Below are 7,911 nucleotides of genomic sequence, written 5' to 3'. Positions count from 1 at the left end.
CACTTATTTGAGTTCCAGTCTGGATCCCTGCATACCGCCCAAAGCTTTGAGTTACTTTCTAGGAAACCCGAAAGCATCAGCTTCCTAGCTGAAAGAAACAGAGCATCATGAAGCAATTTAAGTCACAGGTTCAAAGAAATGAAGGTAATTCAGATCAGCATTCTCAGTGGAGAGCTGAATAGTCAAATGTTTGACAGATACTAGCTGTCATCTGTCAAGGAGTATTGATACAGTAGCACTTGTTGAGCTGAGTCAGGGCACCCTTTACACATAATTGTTCACACTGTCCTTGACATCAGTTACCATGCTGATGGAGCTCGAGGGGCACTCTTACCCACAGGGCCGGTTAGCTCAGTTGGTTAGAGCGTGGTGCTAATAACGCCAAGGTCGCGGGTTCAATCCCCGTACGGGCCAGCTACCTTTTGGTGGGGCAATGTGCACACAATTAGTACTAGGACCGGTGGCTCAAAGTCAGCCAGGGATTGACCTGTATCTCACAGTCACAGCCTGACAGGGCGCACCTTCGAGACTGACCTCTGTTCCATGGTACTGGGAAGCTCTGCCTGTTGCCCTCATGTCTGGGCGCAACCCTGCTTAAGAGTCTGATCTCTGCCTTGTCTCGCAGCTCCAGACTGACTGTTTTCAATCTTGCCTTCTGTTCGTATTCCTTTCAAGTGCTGTCTGGGTAAGTTTCTTCTTCTGCTCCCAGTTACCTCTTAAGCACGTGCAGGATGACCAGTTACACTGGCCTAGTCACAAACTGCCCCCCCCCCCACCATCATACCTCCCCTTCGTTTTGTGGAATGCATTGCAGAATAGTGAACTGAGAAGAGCCAATTCAGTAACTCTGTTAACAGACAAAAACAAAAAAAAAAAGAGTGACAGATGAAAAGATTCCTTCTTGAACAAAGCTGTGCTGCATGCAGCGTATTTAAGCCTTGCTAGTGCACTGGCTAAGGAGTCGTTGTGTAGACCAGAGGTCATACGTTTGAATCCTCTGAGCTCTTACCTGAGAAAGATGTGCTGAAGAAGAGCCAATTCAGTTATTCTAAAAAAAAAAAAAAAAAAAAATGACTGGAAGGGATTTTCTCTTGAAGAAAGCTGTGCAGAACACTGCCACCTTGAGGCTTGCTAGCATAGTGGTTAAAGTGCTGGTTTTGAAGACTGAGGGTCATGAGTTTGAATCCCTGAAGCTCTTGCCTGAGAAAGATGTGTCTCAGCTGTCGTAACACCTGTAGTCAGATGAGTTTTAGGCACTATATTTTAGGCCTGCACTCTCACAGCATTGTTCCACGCCGTTACTAGCACAAGACATACATCATGTTTTTCTGCTCAGGCTCTTGTGTCCGCTTCTCATCCGTGTGCACAGACAGTGCAGCACCTTGCTCAGTGTTGTCAGCATCCCTGGCCATACCTGATCCGGTCTGCATCCTTACTTACTGCTAAAGCTGCAAGCACTTTGTAGTGATTCCGAAAGTGACTTCTTGAAAACTATTTCCCATATTGCATGCAAAGGACTATGCAGATGCATGCAGGTTTGCAAATGACATTGACATGACATAATCCTTTTAACCAGGAGAGTGCCTGTTCAAAGTTTCCTTACTTCATCGTTCCTAAGCTGTAACTTGTGTGACTAGTATTCGAAAGACAAAGTAAATGAAGATAATTTATTGAGGAAGAATATTTTTGCAGACGCTACAGCGCAATCGGTTTTCAGTTTCCTGAGCATGTCACTGGATTGCCAATGTATCGGGCCATATACTGGGCAATATGGCCTCGTGTCATAGCTGCCCATGCCCTTATGGAATAGGCAGGTGTGACAAAAGGTCCGAAAAATGCAAATTGCATTGCCCTGTCGAAAGGCAAACAACAGTGAACAGATATGTTTAAAAAAAAAGGCCATCAGAAGCGTGGGGTGAGTGACTGTGTAGCTCTGCGGTTAGAGCCCTGGTCTCGTAAGCTCGAGTCGTGAGATCCAATCTTGCCAGGGCCTGTGGCTTCATCTTCTCCTGCTGTGTGTGGAAGGACAGCTGCTTGTAGGCACTGTTTTCTGGATGCAGCATTCAGAAGGTAGCGTGTGCCATCTCATTTCTACCTCGCAATGAAATACAGAGTTTTTGCTGCTCAGACTCTTGCAATTGCTTGCCAATCAGCTCCACGGACACTGCACCATCCTGGTAGACTTTTGTCAGCAGCTGTGCTTCAGACTGGACACTTATTTGAGTTCCAGTCTGGATCCCTGCATACCGCCCAAAGCTTTGAGTTACTTTCTAGGAAACCCGAAAGCATCAGCTTCCTAGCTGAAAGAAACAGAGCATCATGAAGCAATTTAAGTCACAGGTTCAAAGAAATGAAGGTAATTCAGATCAGCATTCTCAGTGGAGAGCTGAATAGTCAAATGTTTGACAGATACTAGCTGTCATCTGTCAAGGAGTATTGATACAGTAGCACTTGTTGAGCTGAGTCAGGGCACCCTTTACACATAATTGTTCACACTGTCCTTGACATCAGTTACCATGCTGATGAAGCTTGAGGGGAACACTTAACTACAGAGCTGGTTATCTCATTTGCTTAGAGCATGGTGCTAGTAACACCAAGTCTGCAAGTTCAATCCCTATACCCGCCAGCTACATTTTGGTGGGGCAATGTGCACACAATTTGCAGTATGACAAGTGGCTCTAAGTCAGACAGGGATTGATCTGTATCTCACAGTCTCAGCCTGACAGGGCACGCCTTTGAGCCTGACCTCTGTTCCATGGTCCTGTGAAGCTCTGCCTGTTGCCCTCATGTCTGGATGCAACCCTGCTTAAGAGTCTGATCTCTTCTTTGTCTCACAGCTCCAGATCAGCGTTGTAGCCAGGATTTTCAAATTTGTACTCAGTCCCAGACTGCTACCCCCCCCCCCCCAGCAAGCCACACAGCAGCAGATTGCTGTCTGACCACACCATGCCCCTTCCACAATGTTGCTGTCTGAATTGATCACTGGCAGACATACCTCTCAATTGTCCAGATTTTCACCTCATGCTTTTCATCTGTTCCTGATAAAATTTGTGGTTAAACAAAAAACATCTTCATTGAATTACCATTTATGACGTAGACAATCCTACATATATATGCATGAAACCAAACTGTATTGACATATTTTCAGTTGTAAACATTATACATCACATATAATCCTCTATATAGTCATTGTCAATCAAACATTAAATAGCTTGGTCAATTCCTACCTTCCCTTAAACCTCATTCCGCCTCCAAAACATTATTGTGCATGTATTGTCCCCACAGTTCACATTTTTTTCTATGCAGTTTGCTGCTACCCTTTTATAAAGATCCTACTTCCAGTTCTTTTATCTCTTTTACTATAGTCACTATTTCTGATATGGTTGGGTTAGATTTTAATTTCCTTTTTCTAGTAATTGCTTTTTTGATAACCACCAGAATTAAATTCAGCAAGGTATTAATATGTCTATACAATTCTGATTCTGTAACACAGCCAAAAAAAAAAAATTTTCTTAGTTATACAAATTTGCTCAGCCAGACAGAGTAGTCTGCACAGAAGTTTTAGTGTGCCAACTCATTACACTTGGAAAAAATAATGTTGGCACTACATCACCAACCAGTACAGAAAATCAAGTGATGGACAGTACTATAGATGAAATTTGGAAGCTAAGTGGAAAAAAAGTGATATATAATATAAGTTATTCCATAATATTTTGAAGGGGGGATGTCAAACTCTTGAAAGAGTGCAATGCCTAAAGAAGGAGAAAAAAAAAACAGTAGGCCCAGGGTGAAACAGACCAATTTCAATTTTAAATCACAAATGTAAGATTTTTTATGACAATTTTCTCCAGAATGCTGGCAACACAGAATAATTAATAGGGACTGATACAGTTTTATTGTCAAGAGACAAACTTTTGACAATATAAATAGTATCCTAATGATGCAATAACAGGCAGAAAAATAAGGTTAGACTGCTAACAGTATTTGATCTCAAAAAAGTATTTGACACCGTCAGTTGGAAATTTATACATTTGGTGCTACTTAGATTTGGAATACTTGTCAAATGGGCATATGTAATAATGAAAATATATAACTAAGCAGAGGCACAGATTAAAATGTCAGGAATTTTGTCTGATACATTGCATCCAACGAGGAGAACTAGACAGGGACACCCCCCTCTCCCTTTCTACCTTTTGTACTGTGGCACCCCTGGCCACAAAAATAAAGAATTCTGTAGTAGTAAAGGGTTTCAACTGGTATGGCAGACAATGTGACACTTGCATTAGTTGTGGATGATGTCATTCTGTGTGTAACAGACCCAAAATTAGATATACCAAAGATTTTCAATACACTGAGAGAGTTTAGAGGCATAGTTGATTATAAAATAAATGAAAATGAAACAAAGCAGTTCTCTTAAACTATATATCCAAGTCTGATTTGATGCAATCGTATGCATACCTGTGGTGACATGGGAGAATGAACTATTTGGGGGTATGGCTTAGAAAAGAGGTAAAGCTAGCAGAGAAGGATACATGGGATGAAACTGAACACAAAATAAGTATATTAATAAGACAATGGAAAATGATGGTCATGAACAATTATAGTAAAATAAAAGTTATGATGATGTTTCTGGTACCACTGGTTCTTTATATGGGGCAGATGTACTTTTTGCCACCTGAGGAAAGAATGTGGGAGAAAATAAGAAACTCAAAAATATTTTAGGGGGTTCTGGAAAACCAAGAGTAACTTTGGAAAAGCTAATGCTACAACTGAACCAGGGAGGTTTGGGTATACCAGATTTAAACCAAGAAGAAACTTGCAGTGTGGAGGGTGTGACATTCACTCCTTGAAATATGTTATAGACCTAGTTCAATAATAAAAATTAAATTGTAAATTGTGTACTACACAATAATAAAATAGAAAATATTAGGTAGTGCACAGTTGAGTTAAAAGTGGAATATCCTTTATTGAAACACACAAACAAGTGATCCTAGCTGAGTATAACGAAAAGCATTAAAGACATTAGCTGTTTATATATAATCAGGTTATTTGGATCAAGGGAGTGGTTACAGAGTGTGGTTCTGTTAAGAGAAATAAAAGCATTAAATTCATTTCTTTAACCAAGTTCCCCTTCCCCTTAATACCATGGAATAAACTGAGACTGTGCTCCTTAGAACTGAAATTAAAAAGCTAAAGACAAATTAAAATATATAAGAACAGCTTATTAAGGCTAATTTACTAATCCAAACTTTATTCATTAAGAAACTAACTCACTAACAAAATGACTAACTAATTAACTAACAAAAAGATCTACCACTAGACATCTATCAGAATAAATATTAATAACTTATAAGGTGACACACTTTTAACGAAGATCGCTTTCATACCAAATAAATACTTCTTCAGATTTGTGTGTAAAAAACATATCATAATATTATAATATTAATGAACATGTGTATAAATCTACACATGAACACCTAAGTAGGCTGAAAACCATAGCTATAATTGCTGGTGAAAATACAGTGAAAAATGTTAAAAATAACGCATTATACAACGACCCCCCCATTAATATTCAAAAACGTGCATGCTGATTGGCAGCGTGCATGTTGTAAATCTGAGTTATAGTAATGGAAAAAGGTCCGATCGTCCGGACTTTTTTCATTACTGTAACTCTTTTTTTTTACAGCAATGGAGAACACAAGATCTCCGTTGCTTCACACTGTCTCGCTATGTTAAACTCTTAACATAGCAAGACAGTTTGTAAAAAGCAATGGAGATCTTGCTTTCTCCGTTGCTTTTGCCCACAGCTCTGATGTACTGCATGGGCATACGCATGCGCAGTACATCAGAATTGTCACAGAATACCAGAGAGCTGCGGAAGGGCAGCAAGGAGGCATTATACAATGCCATTATTTAAGAAAAGTAATTATTTTTTTTCTTAAATAATGTCATTGTATAATAGCAATAACCCACTTCTGGGTGTGGGTAATGCTGGGTTTACCCACAGTTGGCTTTGTTTGGCCACTCGGGCTTCGCCCTCATGACCAAACCACACCAACCGTGGGTAAATCCAGCATTACCCACACCCAGGCATGGGTTATTGCTATATTAATGTCCTGGGGATCTGTTCAAGTGTAGCATCTAACTAAGAAAGCATTTAGTTTGAATGAGTACAAGTATAAAAAAACAGCACCAATTTCAATTATTTTCATTATAACATATTTATAATGTTTAATATTTGTTTATAACAATATTAGCATAAATATTATTAGCATGTAATATCAGCATTATTCAGTCCCATATCAGACTTTCAACATTTTTTTAAACAGTGGGGCAGTTTTCTGAGTTCTAGTATGCTTTTTATGGAGCAATAATAATTAAGCCCTGGTTTTCTAAAAGAGTTCAGTTTCAGCTGCCACAATAGTTCCATTTTTCTAAAAGATTAGGGATTTCTCCTTCCAGTTCCAAAAGGTCCATATGATCAATAATTTGAAATGTAAAGCCAGTGTGTCTTTTGTGAAGCTGCAGGTGCTGAGCCAGTGCATTATTCTTGCACTTAGCTCTAATTTTGGAAAGATGGACAGAAATCTTTCTTTTAAGTCTATTGAGCATTTTCCCACATACAATGCTTCACAGTCATTGCAGCTAGCCCTGTAAATGACCTGCATAGAGTTACAGTCACTTCCTGTGTTGGTTTTAATCAGTTTATTTAAATAAGGGCAGAGAAACGTCTCCCTCCAGTATGTGGAAATAGAATATAAAAAAATGTTACAATTGATGCTGATAGCATTTTATTAATAATAGATGTTGAATCATTATATACTGTACTTACACATAATTATTGTATTGAAACAGTGATTGATTCGTACAGGAAAGACAACAATGGCACATCAGCACAAGAAAGAATAGGTAATCATTTATATATGGTGCTTAGCTACAATTTCTTTATGTTTAATGGAAATGACTATAAACAAAAGACTGGTATAGCCATGGGGGCTGCTATGGCTCCTAGCCTAGCCAACATAGCCCTAGGCAAGTGGGAGGAGGATTATGTTTTTATCAAAAGAGAATACATGCAACATATCACAGTGTATCTGCACTTTACTGATGACATCTTTATTGTGCGGAAAGAAGACAGTGCTAAATTAGAAGATTTTATTAACTATCTGAATCAAACCACCAGCTTCCTGCATTTCACCTCTTCCCACAGCCTCACCTCAGCAGTCTTCTTAGATATGTAGATTACTAAAGACTTGGACCACGGTAAAATGGACACAGATTTTTACACCAGACCTACCAGAGTAAACCTCCTGCTACATAATAAGAGTTTCCATCCCACCAGGACAAAATATAATGTTGTTAAGTCCCAGGGAAACAGGTTGGCCAGGATCACCATGAAAATGGAACCCTTCCTTAAGAACCTACATGATCTTAAAAATGATTTTTTTGGTGAGGGGATATGAAAGCAATATGTTAAGAAGCATTCTGGAACCTATAACGGAACTAAAAAGTACACATTCACCAGCACTTAACAGTCCTTATAGGAAGGTTTTAAAGAAAACTATGCACAGCAAATCTAAAGACAGTTGTATCTTGACTTTTATTATTGACTATCATAGCATCATTAATATTATTAGAGAGAATTGGGCCATAATTACTGAAAGTTCATATCTAATGGACATCATTGGAGAAGCTCCTTCTTTTGTGTATAGGAAAGCCAGAAACATCAGGAGTTGGGTTCGAGGTAGGTCCAGGCCATTGGATACATGCACCAATAAGTGTAGACCCAACTGTGTTTTTTGTCAGCACATACAGGAGGGAGACATGCTTTTCTGCCCTTATTTAAAGAAATTGATTAAAACCAATGCAGGAGGTAAATGTAACTCATTGAAGGTGGTTTACATGGCAAGC

General features: G+C 39.2%; 1 non-coding gene across 1 annotated transcript; it reads left to right on the top strand.

The window, feature by feature from the left end:
- The first annotated feature begins 340 nt into the window (after positions 1–340).
- Positions 341–414, top strand: TRNAI-AAU. Its single transcript has one exon. It is a non-coding gene; the product is annotated as a tRNA-Ile (tRNA).
- Positions 415–7,911: the final 7,497 nt, after the last annotated feature.

This window comes from Protopterus annectens, chromosome 1.part0, assembly GCF_019279795.1.
Source record: "Protopterus annectens isolate FY-2018-M chromosome 1.part0, PAN1.0, whole genome shotgun sequence".
NCBI lineage: Eukaryota > Metazoa > Chordata > Ceratodontiformes > Protopteridae > Protopterus > Protopterus annectens.
The sequence above is the reverse complement of the archived record's forward strand: the minus strand, read 5'-3'. Positions and strand labels throughout refer to the sequence as shown.